Source organism: Dromaius novaehollandiae, chromosome 15 (assembly GCF_036370855.1).
Source record: "Dromaius novaehollandiae isolate bDroNov1 chromosome 15, bDroNov1.hap1, whole genome shotgun sequence".
In the NCBI taxonomy this organism is placed as follows: Eukaryota; Metazoa; Chordata; class Aves; order Casuariiformes; family Dromaiidae; genus Dromaius; species Dromaius novaehollandiae.
In genome coordinates this window covers 18200646-18216090 of record NC_088112.1, presented here as the reverse complement: position 1 = coordinate 18216090, position 15445 = coordinate 18200646, and positions in this window count along the sequence as shown.

Below are 15445 nucleotides of genomic sequence, written 5' to 3'. Positions count from 1 at the left end.
TGACAGATTGCAGACAACTTCATTTTATTTTCCTCTCCCTAAGTGTTATACTTCAGTACCAGAACCCCTCCCTCGAAAGGAGGGTAGTTTCCTGTATTTGTACCAGATGACATTAAGCCGTTTACAATTCCTGTACTTTTTAAAAATACCAGCAGATAAGAATTCAGAATTCTTCATGCCAAATATCTGTTTATTAATAAGTTGCATTATTGCGCAGCATAATCCATTTTGTCTATTTTGAAGGTATGCCTAAAGATTCAAATTTTGGACCACATTTTGCAATAAACACCGTGATTAAAATGACTGGCTTGCGGGATTCCTACTAGGATGACTTTAGGTGTAAAACTACCTGTTCCTGTGCAAAACCCAGCACTTCCCCCAGATGCCTTACCCTGAATCCAAAAGTCACCGAAGTCAGTGTGGTTTTTGGGTTTTTTCTTCTGGAGACCTCAATAAAAGTTGGCTCCAGCCTTAAATCCCTAGTGGGTTTTCTTTAATACTTATCGCTGCTATATCGAACCTTTCTCAAGCGCCAAGTATGCAGGCGCTGCCTGGCCAAAGCCGACTTTGCAGCTCCCAATGTCTCTTTAATTCGTCCCTGGCCTGATGGTCCTCAAACAAGGCGAGGGGCTGCCCCGCTTTGATGTGGAAAGCGTCGGCACTTGCTGCAAAACGCTTTCAGGAGCGGGATGAGCCCTTTGAACTAGGGGCATGAGGGAAAGCGCGGGCGAGCTGTGAATGCGTCTGCGGGCTCCCCGCTGCTCGGCGGCACACACGGCCCTGGGAGAGCGGCGGGCGTTCGCTGCCCCGTCAGCTGGGCCGATCTGCCCCTGCTCCCTCGCCAAAGCCACCCATGAGGCCGCGTCCGCGCGGCAGAGCGGGGCACCCAGCGGCGTAGCCACGCGGGGACGAGCCAAGCTTCTGCCGGCTTTGCGTCTTGGCCAGGGAGGAGGAGAGATGAGCAAAAGCCACAGCTCTGCCAGCGCCCTGCGCCCACGCCACACATGCCCTGACACTGCCGCATCTTGGTGCCGTCCCTACGGCTCCTCGCGCAAGCACAGCCTCCACCGCGCTCACGCCAAAGCGGGGTGCACAAGGAGCAAAATGTTGGCAAAGCAGAACTGATGGGCGCACGTTTAAGGAAATCACGCTTTGCAAAAGCTGGGCTGCGCTGGCGTGCCATCGCTTCTCCTTTGCTGCCTTCGGAGCAGCGGTTTCCAGAGCTGTCACCCCTAACAGGCCACCCGACCGCAGCAAAGAGCCCCCAGCCTTTTTGCCTATAACGAGCTTGCAAGCGTCCACAGTGGTCGCTGCCGTGTAGCGGACCCGAGACCTCTCTGCGCAGGCTTGTTTGCGGGGAGCCGGATATGGATACACGGAGGTGGAGACCAACGCTGCTCCCACCACATCCGCCCCGTTCCCATAACCTCAGTGAGGGGCTGGCCAAGCCTGTTGTCGTACCCATGTCATTGTAGTTAGATGCTGTAGGGGAATAGCTCTTCCCTGAATTTGTCCAATTGCTTTTTTTATATCCCTTTAGATTTCTGGCATCCAGACCATCTAAGGCCATGAGCAATCTCATGCAAAAACCAAAGCTATGAATGCAAATTGAAGCAAACTCAGGAGACAGTTAAGTGCCACCCCATGATAAACAGAGGAGGGAAACTTGCACAGCTTGCAGAGACAATACCCAGGTCTGAACAGATACAAGAGACAACTATATCAGCTAGAGCTGCACCTTGACAGAGACTGCAGTCCTGCAGCACCCCGCTTCCCTCCCTCCCCTCATTGCTTGGCTACGAGAGTCATCAATTCTCCCTACATTCACCACAAAACAATAGAAACTCAGGATCATCCTCATCCATCACCGCTCCGTCAGGGCACTGCTGCGTCCCCGAGCACTGTTACTCATCTTCCAAAATAACACGGGCCCAAACGCCACGTGCGCGGGGCAGCACAGCGCGGCAAAGCCCGAGGCTGCCCACAGGACACAGGCCAGCGGGCTGAGAGCATTTTGGTGGCAATCTTACCTGAACAGTAAAATTGTGCAAACCGATTTTCAAATAAATAATGACCTACCTTGCAGGGAAAGGCTGTCATCTGCCAGTCTGCAAAGGCTCTTTCTCTAACCACGACCAGGGAGGAGTGTTCAGAGACTGACGGTGTCTTTAAACCTGAATGTATTTACTCACGATTACCCGAAGTCAACTTGAATTTGGGACGCTAATCCTAACCACCTGTAAGTCATTTCATGCTTGGTGAAAAGGGTAAACTGGTCCTAAGTAGCCTGGAGGAGGACTCTGGCCGCCATCTAAGAAGGGTGATGCTTCTAATTACAATGAAAAACTAAAAATGTGAATCCTGGGCTGGCTGTGGCAGATGCTGTGTGAACTCAATAAAAACGTGACGCCTGCCCTGAGCGAGCTTCCCTTGCAGCCGGCTTCACAGCGCAGTTTCTGCCCGTTGGGCGCCGGTGCAGGGAAAGGGGCATCGGGGATGGAGCAAAGGGCTGGGAGCATCCCTGAGCATCCCAGAGGCCTGGACAGCTTGGATGGTCCCAGAGTGGCACCTTTAAATTAGGCTTTATCAGAAGGGTTGTCAACATGGAATATGTATCGTCATAGAAAGAGTAGCCTATTTTATAAGAAAGCTCTGTGACAGGAGTTGGACTGGCCTGAAATCACAGCGCTCTCTGCGTTAGCTTACTACCACCTTCCTGGCATTACATGCGTGCCTTTATTGCGGAAAAAGGTTTGTTTTATATCCCATTTTTGATCATAAAGGGAAACATTTTCTAAATGAAGGAACAGAATACAGTTCAGCCCCAGCACCCTCACAGGCTGGGGCAGGATTATGCCCAAGACGCCTGCTGAACTACTAATAGGGCTTCTGAAAATTGGTATTCTGATTTTCATGGTAATAGCTGGGGCTAAGCCAGCAAGCTTTGCAGGTCCTCCAGATGTAATCCAGGAAAATTCTCACTCATTTCATGCATTACCTCCCAAAACCTTTGCGTGCTCCTTCTGCCGTCCAGGCGCACGTCTCCTGGCACACTCGCCAGGAGCAGCACTGAGAGCTCGGCAGCTGTAGCAGCCACCGGCTCCTTTGCTTATCTTCATGTTTCTTCTTTCCAGCACGCAGAAATGCCCCCACAGCCGGCCTCATGCATCCCCGGGGCTAGCGGGTCCTGTTTGTACGTCAAGTTTGGCTAATGCACTGTGAGCAACGCCTGCCCAAACCCCTGCGCCCCTGACAAGTCTTTACAGAGACACCCAGAAACAAACAGATTCAGTAGTTAAATGCGATAACCACAGTCCTCCCCTATGCTCAACCCGCCCCAAGCAGCCGGGGCATCAGCTGTGGCAAGTCACTCGGATGGCAGGGCCTTCCCACCAAAGCCATCGGTGGTGTCCAGGCAGCCCCAGCAAGAGTGACCTTCAGCTCCCTAGACCCTCCACTGTGTTTATACGTGTCAGTGAAAGATGGGAGAAAGCTTTATGGGGAAAAGCCTAACTCCAGTGAAATCAAGAGTCACATCACTATAAGGCAACTGTGAGCAAGGTGAGAATCAAATTTATTTAATTGATGAGCGCGTTGCTGTTGACTACAGCAGGAACAGGACAGTGTCTGCTTGATGTAATGCCCAGGATGTGAAGGAGACAGAGCTGTGAAGGTTTCACACTGAACGGCCAGCTTGCCGAGATGGTCTTTGCAAAGATGGTCAGAGGTGGCTGCGTTTCAGCCAAGGACCGCTCGTCTCCCCTAGACTGCCGGGCAAGCTGAGGGCTGTTTTCCTTTCTGCTGTGAGCCACAACAGCCCTCCCCTGGAAAGCACAGCAACATCTCACCAACAGCCCTGCCTTTATTAAAGCTGGCCTCACTTCGGTTGTTAAACTCTGCCTTGTGGATTACCTTTAATTTATGCTGGCAGTGCCCTTTCATGGATTATAATTCTATATGAGATGTTTGTGCTGTATCCTCCCCCTGTATTAAAGTGTCAGGAATATATCCTCAGGCCATCCATCTTCAGCACTTCCGCACGGGCTTGGCAATTCTCTGACATGAATATTATGGCTCTCAATGCCGCGAGTCTCCATCACTCAAGCTGACAAGTGTTAGAATCTCCCCTCTTGAGCAGGGCGAGCGACCTTTTCATATGCAGCCTCGATCCCCCGGTCACGCTGCATCTGCTGCAGTGAAACCAGTGAGTGCCAGCAATTCCCTAAAGCCTTAAAAAACAAGTCACAGGTCCTTTTCGACTTGCAAAAACCAGCCCTTAGCATGACAAAGTTAAAGGGCCTTAATCAGCCCCTGCTAACTCCATCTCCATAGTGGAGGATGGAAAAGCATCTGCGCAAGGCCTTCTGCAGGATTCACTGGCAGGGATTTGGGGGGGACCAGGGATGCCTGGCTTGCTTGAGTGTACAGGAAAGATTTTTAGGACAAGTTAGTGACTTTGAAATCGCAGCTCTAACCTTAAGCTACATCTTTTAATTGAGGTGCTTAAAGTTAGATCCCTAAACCCCAACAGCCTGATTTTCAAAGCTACTAAGCACCTATACTTCCCACAGTGAGTGCAGAAACTCCACCTAACCTATGCCTTGCAGAGAAGCAAAGGGAGAAAGCAGCCCTTAAGAGCCCCTCCACCTTAGTCTTTCATAGCTGTGTTGCAATGAGGACACTAGTCTACCTTGCTTGGCAAAAAGTGAATCCACTGAAACAGAACTGTGTGACAATTCAAGTTAGATCCATCCTACAAAATTCACCACTTTGCCCCAAATGTTTGGCTAAGCTGGTGTCTCATTTTTCTGTCCTTGCCTGAGAGCAAAGGTACTCTCAGAGCAGCTTTGCTGCCTTCCTGCTCCCAAGCTCTGTGCAGTGGCTTCTAGCCAACACAGTGCAACCGAAACTTGTTAACACCTTTTCAGCTCAGTCTTTATTAAAGTCAACGCAATTAGCAGCTTCACCATTTACAAGACAAATCCTCTTTGCAACACCTGAGAAATAGAGTAACAAGTGTTTCCCAAACATTTCTCAGCTGGGGAGAACACCTACAATAACTGTCTACCACAAGGTATCTGATCTCTGCCTGTAGAAGACAGATCCATATTTACGACAAATTCATACTGCACTTTCATCTAGGAGGCCTGATCAGCAAGCACAGGGGTATTCTGGAAAAGTTTGTAATCCAAGGGCTATTCCAAGCAGAAACAGGCAAATAGCCAGGGTGTGAATTTATAGCTCACCTGCTAGTCCACGTTCATTTCTGTTGTGGACACATGTGACTGCATACAAGAGCCTTGTGTATAAGGTACGTTGTTCCCCACCAAAGATGTTCCCACAGGTGCCTGGTGATGAGTAGGTAACGTACTGCTGCTTTACACCTCTGCAGAGTGATTCACAAGCTTTATTTTTTTTCTTTTTCCAGTTCCCTGCTTTCTCCTAGGATATGTCCCATGCCCTGCACTTTGAAAATCAGTGCCATAGCTAACTATGCACTAAATTCCCCACTTTCAAACAAGCCCCAAGATGAGCAATATAACAGAAGACTGATGGGACAGACAAGCAAATAAATGTAACTTGCAATGTACTTCTGAAATTAATTCCCTCTTGTCCTCTCCCACCCACTCCCCCTTCCTCCAAGCACACACAGTGCCTTCCTCGTGGTCCCTAATTTTCAAACAAGAACAGTGACATGTTCCCTAACTCAAGGAGCCTGAAATATTACTGAGGTGCAGAGATGACTGTTGAGATCTGTGGGGCACTACTGATACTCCCCAGTGAAATCTGAATTTTTCCAAACAACAGGTGCTGAACAACTTCCCTCAAGAGCACCCCCAGTCAAAGTGGACTCAATCTAGACACTTACGGGTTTAGAACAGAGCATGGCTAAAGCCCTTTATCATCCCCCGGGGCCACAAGTCATCTCTTTCAGGGAGTCCAAAATGCAGAGAGGAAGGAAGAGGGAGCTGGTGGCAACTGCAGGTGCAGGAAGGAGCAGGGTGCAATGACTGCAGCTAGGAAATGTTCAGCAAATGCAAGGAGGAGGCAAGAAGAGCAGCAGTCACCTGGGACAGAGTGGGACAGGGCCAGGAAATACAGGACAAGAAGTCTATATCTGCTATAGAAGGGGAATGTAGAAGTTCACAAGGAAAAAAAACATGATGGGAAAAAGAGAAGGAAATCTGGGGTGCTATTTTAGATTTTCTTCTCTTCCTCTTTTTAGTCTTTCTTCAATGTCCCTATGCAATATTAATCGAAGCCACTTGTAGACACATCCAGGAGAGAACAGCTCATCGGGGGACATAAGACCACAGAGCCTAGACAGTATACGGCCCTTAATTTCCTCCTCTGATGCTTTCAGTGGCTCATGGTATGCCATAAAAGATGATAATGACGAGGTCAGTATAAAGACTGTAAAACAGTGGGGAGAGGTGCAAATGGTAACCTCACTTGGGCTCAAACTCAGGCCATATATGGACTGAGTTTGCTGGTTGCAAGCTCTTCTGTTTGGGACAGTGGCTGCACTCCACATCCCACCATACAACCTGGCTGCCCGTGCTCAAAACTGAACTGTGACAAGTAACATGATCTGAAATGTTCAGGTTATGAAGTCAGTGGGCACTGATTTGAAAGGCTCTGGATCAAGCCTGACAGTTCAGTCAGGCACAGTCAAGGATGAGGACAACAGTTCTCATGTCCTTCCCAACTCCACAGACATTTCCAAATCACAACACTACGGCTTCTGGCCTGACCCTTCTAGGTGCTGGTCCATCAAGAATACAGCTGACAGCTTTAAATAGAGTAATTTACATTTAACTCCCTTTTGCCCAATACCATAAAGTTAACCTCACTCTGACTCAGATCTCCATCCCTACTCATGCCTGGCAGAGACTTCTCCTGCTAGACAACTTCCATCAATTGTTACAGGGATAAGGCACCTCCTCCCTATCATTAAGTGGATTTCTAAGGCAATAAGCAAGAGAATAATTAAATTAACTCAGCCCTGAGTACCTCCTAAGGCGCTGAGCATTCCCGGCACTTCAGCAGCCCTGAGGTTCTCCAGAGAGAGTAAATGGCAGAGAGCAGGTAATACCGGCTCCTCGGCAGGTTGCACACATGGCTCCAGGGGCACTTCTGCGCTGGTGCAGGAGCACCCGAGGTAGCTCGTCCAAGACAGGAGTGCTGGCAAGAGCAGCACAGAGACACTCAAGATGGCTTTGCTCCAGCCAGCTCAGGTCCAGAAGTAAAACAACTGTATACATAGTGTGATGTGCTTAAGCTACTAAGCCCTATCCCAGCCAAACACAGTTAAACTTCTTCCCAACTTGAAGTACTATAGGCTCATGGTTGCTTCTTGTCCCATGGAGCCTTCCCCCAGGGTGGTACTGGGGATATAATCTGAGGTAGCAATCTCAGCCTCTGTTTTACCAAACAGCCTACTATTTAAATTCCCTGTGAAACATCTATATGTTTCTGACAGCAGCACAGTCATTCTTTCTCCCCCTCACCCTCCATATACTATGGACAGACTCAGCTGCAAGACTTGAATCTGGATTTCAGACAGGCCAGGATCCAGGCGTGATCAGGTCGCAGACATAGCTCAGCTCCATCTCCAAGGCATGAGCCAGTTCTTGCTAGCAGAATCAGTGGCGAGGCAGAGACCATGCATACTGCAGAGCTTTATCTCGCTCATCACCAGAGAGGTCACAAATCACCATCTGATGCCTTTTAAGCAGTTGGGAGCACTAAATTGTACCTTTTGCATCCAAACACCACCCACTCCAATCTCAGACCCAGGCCAGGTACATTGATAAGGAGATAGTGTAAATGGTCAAACAGGATGGAGCCCAAAATTCACAATTTCCTGTGCTTTAACCTAGCAAGTGTCCTGTCGGTAGGGAGTCTTATTTAGATCATTTTAGATTATCTCACTTTCTGAAGGGGAAGCCAAGGATTTGCCACAGTTCTGCTTCAGTGAAGAGTATCTCAAATTTTGCATGAAACTAAGTACAAAGCGTTGTTCATTTTCAGCATAATTTTAATTGTAAGACAAATAATTAGGGAGAGTACAAAATGCTGCAATAAAGAAAACTGAGCATGGCTATCAGTTTCTCCTAACAAGAAGCAGAACTGAGTTTTAAACTCCAGATGGTCTTTGGGGCACTTCTACATACTCTGTTCTATAAAGACTTAATTAGTTTCCACATCATCATGATTTGTACAGTACTGTATGTTTAGCCACCCTGCTTTGTAACCAAGCTAACCACTGACAAAAGCTCTTCAATTCATTCCTTTGAAATGTGGGTGTAGGAGGACGCTGACCTCACCCAAGGGAACTATTTTCCTAGAGACATTTTCTAGCACTAAAAGTGCAGTTACATCCTGGTAAGCTATTAAATCCACACAAGAGAATTAACTTGTCTATCATCTTGTGAATGCATTTTAGCTTAATTTTAAGGAGACATAAATGCATTAAAACATTCCATTAAACCAATCCACATATTTTGCTCTATTTTCCTAAATGGGCTATTTCTCCATTGGAGATTTTTCAGCTTTTGGTAAAAATGTATCAGCTAAGGAGTCATGGAATAAAAAAACCTGCCCTTCAGGTACTATGCACTAGAATAAATGCCACCCTGGCTTGTGTTTTGAGTGACAGACAGCTATTTAAACAGATCTGTTAGCCCATTAGATACTTCCTTTTCACAGTCACATGGCAATGAAGAAAAAGGTAAGGCCTGAAGGCTGGAAAAATTAAAACATAAAGCAGCAAAGCACTGCTGAGAAAAGTAAATCAGTGGTTACAGGTGACTTGAGAGACTTGCCAAAGAGACAGGGCCTACGGTAGCTGCCCTCAGCAGTAGTTTTGTCATTCGGACTGCAGATGTCTGAAGACGAGCGGTGGAAGCTCGCAGCAGGCTCACGCCTCGTGTTCCCTGGTCTGCCAAATGAATGTCCATCAATCATCCTTCGGCGTCTATCGAATGGGATAGGGGCTCCTCGACAAGCACTCGGCTGCAAAAGACAGGCAGTGAGCAATAGGACATGAAATCCTCAGTCTTCCCATCTCACCAGTGTGTAGCAGTTTCCGCAGTGGACCAAAGACGTATCCTTTTTTCTGGCATACCAGAGAAAGACCGTACAGTTTTTTGCTTGCTGGAAGACACAGATTTCGAAGACAGCTAAATAAAACAGACCAGGAAATGACTAATGGCAAAAAAAAGTAAAAGCCTTAAAAAACAAGAATTCTGAGGCACTAGCCTTTATTCTTAACACTAGCTGTATCTCTATAGCCATGTTCGCTGAGGTTTTCAATCCATATTCCTCAGGGATCTGACTGTTAATCCACCTACCAGTCCTTGAGGAACAGGAAAAACTCCTTTGAGAGATTTCATCTGAGCTAGAAGTAGTCTTCACTTCTGAAAGACAACCCAGCTGGTAAGACAGTACTTTATGGACCCAGAGGCTGTTGCTGCAATGGAGTGTTTTCCATTGCAAATCATGTTGTAACAAGTTACAAAATGTTCTTTTGCTGGAATGGCTTTGGCAGGCACAAAAAGCAGCACCAAACCCCTTCCTTAGCCAGTCAGGAGCCCCAGCAGGCTCCACCAAGCAGGCAGGCGGAGGGGATGCTTGACTCTACCAAGACCGTGCACACAGAAAGGGAAAGCCGGAGGAGCTGAAAAGCAGTGCTGAATGCCCTTCGGAATTTACTGAAGAAATCACAGCAGGCCAATGGCCTGGAGCGACCCATCTTTGGCTTCTCACTCCTCTGCCCTACCAGCAATAAGGCTTTGAGAACACTGAGAGGTCACCAGAAACACCTCCAGTATGTGGATAACCTGGATTGTCTCCTTTCAACTATAAATTTGTCCTTTATAGGATGTCAGAAGAATCTGATGTCACAAGAATGTTGAAGAGTGCAATGTGGCTGATGTGGTATTATTTATAAGCTTAGTCTTCCAAAGGCAACCTAATAGGAGGTGGACAGGAAACAGATAATCTAGCAGGATTGATATGGTTGAAGATCACCCTAGTGCTATTCATCCTTCCAGAAGTGCCAGGCAATGGGGAGACAGAAAGGCAAGTTTCTTTTGACTCGGCCTCAAATTCCCGTTATTTAAAACACCTCAAGGAATGTTTTTGACTCTCTGGCTGTTTGTCCACTACCACGCAACAGCAGACAATTTGCTTTCTAGACTCTGTCACACTGGATGGTGGAGAAAAACAGATGGCAGAGTAATCTGTTTTCACACCAGTGTATATCTTCACATTACTTTGCACTATGAACTAATGCTTCTGTTTACATACCCAGCATATTAAAAACACTCCTTGCACATTAATCATGTAAGAGGAACAAAAACTTTTGTGCCATGCCAATGTATTCATACTTGCACCAGAGAGCCTTTTCCCCAGGGACCGCCCACTCCCTGACGCAGGATGTGTTGCTCGAGCACGTTGGTGTGCCAGAGCAAGATAACCAAAGCAAGATTAATTGTCAGACTTGGACATCTAACGGAAGTAGGTACAAGAGAGAGTTATAAGAAAGGCAGCAAATTTATGCTTCATGCAGTGGTGAAGACAGATGTATTGACTGGGCCTGAAAGGATTTGAGAAAAGATGACCTTTATCTTTTCTGCAGCACAAACCACTAGAACTAAGAGGCCTAAGCCAGAAACAGAGCCTATGGATGAATTATGGCTCAACTGAATTCATAAACTTTATCTATTTCAGTAACAAAACCCAGTCCTGAAATCCGTTTTTGGGTGTTTCAGAATGCCCCACCCACTGAAGCCTGCAATCAAGCAAACTTAGGATAAAGCTGGCAAGTCACCATGCGAAGGCAGGCTGCTGTTGACCCACAGCTTTCTGGGGACAGCTGATGTAGCAAGCCAGAGTAAGTCAAGTCTAGAATAAAGCATGCAGTGAGCTTTTACTGCTGCTCCCTGAGGGCATGGCCCCATTTTCTGGTGGGCACTTTTCCTCCAGAGTAAGGATCTAGATACCTTCTCAGAAAATTGTCTCTATTACAGTCATTCAAGGAAGCGTTAGCTCTTCAAAACTAGAGAGTGATGACGAAAGGGTTAGATTTCCCCAAAGGAAAGTCAGGTATGACAGCACTGAAGTCAAAGACTAGACTGCCCAGGCTACGCACAGACTTCAGGATACCCCAAGATAATACCTCAGCCCTCCACTGCAGCCCTGTTTAAGAGATGTTAGTCTCCTCTCATCTCTGAGTGCCTTACAGATTTAGCTGAATGGGTTAACTGGGACTCATCTTATTATTTCTTCCAAAGAAAAGATCCAGAAAGTTACTGCATTCCCATTAAGTGTCTGCACCCCCTACTGTGGCTTGAACTTAAGACACCAGAGGAGCTGCAATATTAGCTGCACAGGAATGTTTTGGTTTTCCCTTGCAAAACAGGCCCATCTCTCCAAGTGTGAATGTGCTTCAGTTACCAAAACACACTTGAGAGACAAAAAGGGAAATTTCCATTTTTTCTATTTAACTAAAGAATTCCCACTTCTATCAAAACTGACCCCCCGCAAGAAAAAGAGAGAGAGACATGCCTTAACATGTTCCCCCTTGCACTATATACCAAAATAATACAAAATTTTTAAAGACAATTTTTTCTCTAAAGATTATATTCGCTTAAGCAATCTGTCATCTCTGGACCAGTGCTTAAATCCCATGACCTCTGTGAGCAGAAGCAATTTAATGTTACACATGCACATGCATAAGAAAACCTGACTTTTATTTCTGGAAAAACCACTTGGCACCAGGTACTGGTATTTTACATGCACAAGGGGCTTGGCACATATTAACGGCGATGTCTTAAAATGCTTTTGTGCTTAAACTTTGTCATTCATGGGGAAGAAAGCCTGTAACAAGTCAGCTAATTAATATTATATGAAAATGAAGCAGATGATTTTCATTGGAACTATATAGATAAAGGTCTAATTTCTTGTCGGTACAAGGGAGTGAAAACCCAAACCTGCCAGTTTACAATAAGAGGGCTGCATCCTCAGCTTGCACCCAAATTGGCATCCTATCACTCACCTCAGTAGAGCTGCACCGGATTATACTACCTAAGGATGCGGCCTCTCATTTTCTTCTCCAGTAACTCTTTAAGAAAAAGCACAATATTGTCCATTTTATTTTAAAAATATACTTTGCCTCATACCTTTTCCCTCACATCACCTGATGAAGGTCACAACACCTATTTGTACCCAGAAAACAGTGGTCAGAGAAAAAAATAGCTAGAAAGTTTAACGGTCTGCCCGTCTTTGCTCTCTCTGCCCATGTCAGGTCTGCAAACACACACCTGGGATTCCCACCAAGGTGAGTTTTGTTCAGTAAAATTATTAACATCTGCAAGGTGGAGGCTTAGGGAGATGTTTTATTTTAGTGACTGACAGGAACAGAGGACACAGGTAGCTGAAGCTGAGTCTGCAGAGAACAGAAACATTTCTGTCCTCATTTGGCCTTTTCTCTACCTATTTCTCTTTGTTTCGTGGCTCCAAAAGACAGCTTAACTGAACATGTTGTGTGTTATCATGTTGGATTTTTGCCCTTAGAGGCTGCAGACAGGAACACAGAACAGGACTCCAAGACACTTCTGTAAGACGTTAGACCAACTGACTCTTTAAGGTTATTCCACAACAAATGTTATTTTTTAAAATAAGTCTGGCTGGACTGAAGAGACTTGGACACTAACTTCTGATCACTCATTCAGGAAGTCCAGAAGAAAGTCATTAACAGATTTGTCTTCAGTCATTACTCCAGTGATAGCAGCTTTCTTCATTAAAACTTTGTCCATTAAAACATCAATATGTACACAGAAATTGTCTACACACATTTAGGTAACAGCCACTGTCTCCGAGGAAACATTTCAAAACATTAATTGCCAAATGATCCAGGCCCAAACAACTGGCAAACTCTGCAGAATGCAGGTGTTAAAACTCCCCATTTCTAGGTACAGGTAGGGACTTAACTGTGCAGATCACAGGAGCGCATCTGCAACAACCATCTGCCTGTGCAACTACCCACACTTCCACTACAAAGTCTAGTGCAGGCAATAGGTGCACAGGCATAAATGCTGTAAGAAATGGACTGTTGGATGATCACATGAATATTTGCCTATGCTCAGATGAGGAAATTGAGACATTAGCCACACAGAGGGGATAGTGGACAAGTCCAAATTATAGTCCAGTAGCCTTGACTTGTATTCTGTTCCAAAGAAGGTAATGAAGAGACTTCCACATTAATTCAAACGATGTTAGATAGGGCTACAGATTCAACACATGGTGCCGATCCTCCTTAATTACAAGCCAGTGGTTTTCACTGAAGAGAGATGCTGCTGAGTGGATATGACTAAAAGGTGGAACTAAAGACATACAGATTTTATTCTCAGTTCTGCTGCTGCTCCAAAGAATGACCTGAGAGGAGTCACTTCATTTCTCTGCAGCTGGCCTTCCCACCTGTACCACTTGTGTACTGGTAGCTCCTTTGTATAGCATTCTGACATCTACTGAGAAGAGATGATTTAAACAAACTAGATACAATTAAAACTACATTTGTGCATTACTTAAAATTGTTCATTACAGAAATCCCATGCAGTCTTGAAAAAGGACAAAGGGAACTGAACAACTGGAGCTGTGAAGATGCATCCTGACTGCTTGGTAGCATGGTGACATTCTTTACCATATGTAACAATGAGTTAATAGCAATTGTAACAGTACGTCTGGAGAATGCCTTCACACTGAGTAAGAGCTCAGGTGAGGCAGTTTTTATTGCAGTTCATAAAACAGAAGCAATAAAAGGCTTAAAACTATCACTGATACTAACTACATGAACCTAATAATCAGTATGATAAACTATCATTTACATGAATAGGAAATTGAATGGACATTTCATTTCCTAGGCTTTTGTTGCTCCCATTCAATCGCACCGATGGTGCTATTCAGGGAGACCAGCATGGTGCCTGTTTACAAGAGAACTTTGCAAAACAAAGACAGTCACGGTCAAAACTTTGTTGGTCAATTCAGTATATTTACATGGAAGACCTCTGAAGAAAAAAAGTATTCTGAAATAGCCTCACGGGACACCTTGGTCGGAGGTGATAAGTTAGCAGAGAACGATCTCACAGCTATCTAGATTCACTGCGGCCAGAGAAAGAAGTATCTGGTCTTCAAATAGAGAGGCCGGATCAAACTTTCCTTGTCCGGGCAAAATACCATTGCATAACTCCTCTTAGCAAAACGGCATATGAAATAAAGTGTGCTGCAAGTAGAAAGCACTATTGTCCAAGTCTGGCTCCAGAGAAATCAGACACAAACCTCTTTCCTTTAAGTAGGAGTAGAGGATGTGCCATGGCAACATCTGACAATACATTTTAGATGCATGTGTAATGTACCAGTGAGTAGCTCCCAGAATTAATCAGATTTTCATTCTTCACTTTAAATAAGAGAATTGAATCACTCTGGATTTACAATGAAGCAATCAAAAGCGCAGTTGGGACCAATGTTTTTAAAGAGTCCTTGCTATGCCATAACTTTTCACGGTTCAGTTGCTAAATTGCACATTATAAAAATAAGTAAGTGCAATTGAGAGACTGTGTTAATCTCAGAAGTTTAAACATCAGCCTGTAATGACTGCTTTATATTGGCCCACAGTAAACTATTTTATGGGGCATGCAGGCGATTTATCCGCACGCGTATGTTAAATACCCCTGGGAATTTTCTCACATACAGAGAGGAGGCCTGACACAAAACTAAATACGTACAAAACATTGCTGTCATTCACACTGCAACAGGAATGCCACCCAGCAAGAAACAACTTTTACAACACCTAAAAGAGATAAGAAATGATAGCCAGCATAGCAATAAGATGTTGCTTTTGGAAGTGCAGAATTTCCTAACCTGACAATCAGTGCAGATTCTGGAAACATAACAAAAAACAACTGTCTCTTTGCAAAGGAAATGAGAGCTTAGGCATTGACTATAAATAGATTATAAAGAAGCGCGGGTGGTTTACAGAGCAGTTTACCAAAGCCAAGGGAATTTAGAGCCAAATTAGGTTCTTGCACATAAAAATTCCCTGGAATTTAGGGTGAGTCCATACGTGACTACTCATCCAGACAGTCTGGGGCTGACAGACTGCATCCAACTGCCTCTTGCAATTTTTCTCTCTAGTAATACAGAAGATCCATCCAGGCTGATTCAGAGATCTCAAAACATGAAAAGACTTTTAAGTAAAGTAAATTTGACGGTAAAGAAGTCACAGAGACGAGTGTCATTTTTTTTCATATAATCAGGTTTCAGAACAGTACCACAGCTAAGCAAGAGTGACTCAACCTAAAATCCATCACTACCTAAGGAGCCAGATTTTGAAATAATCAGGGGAGAAAATACGATGCCATGCAAGACAAATGTCAGCACA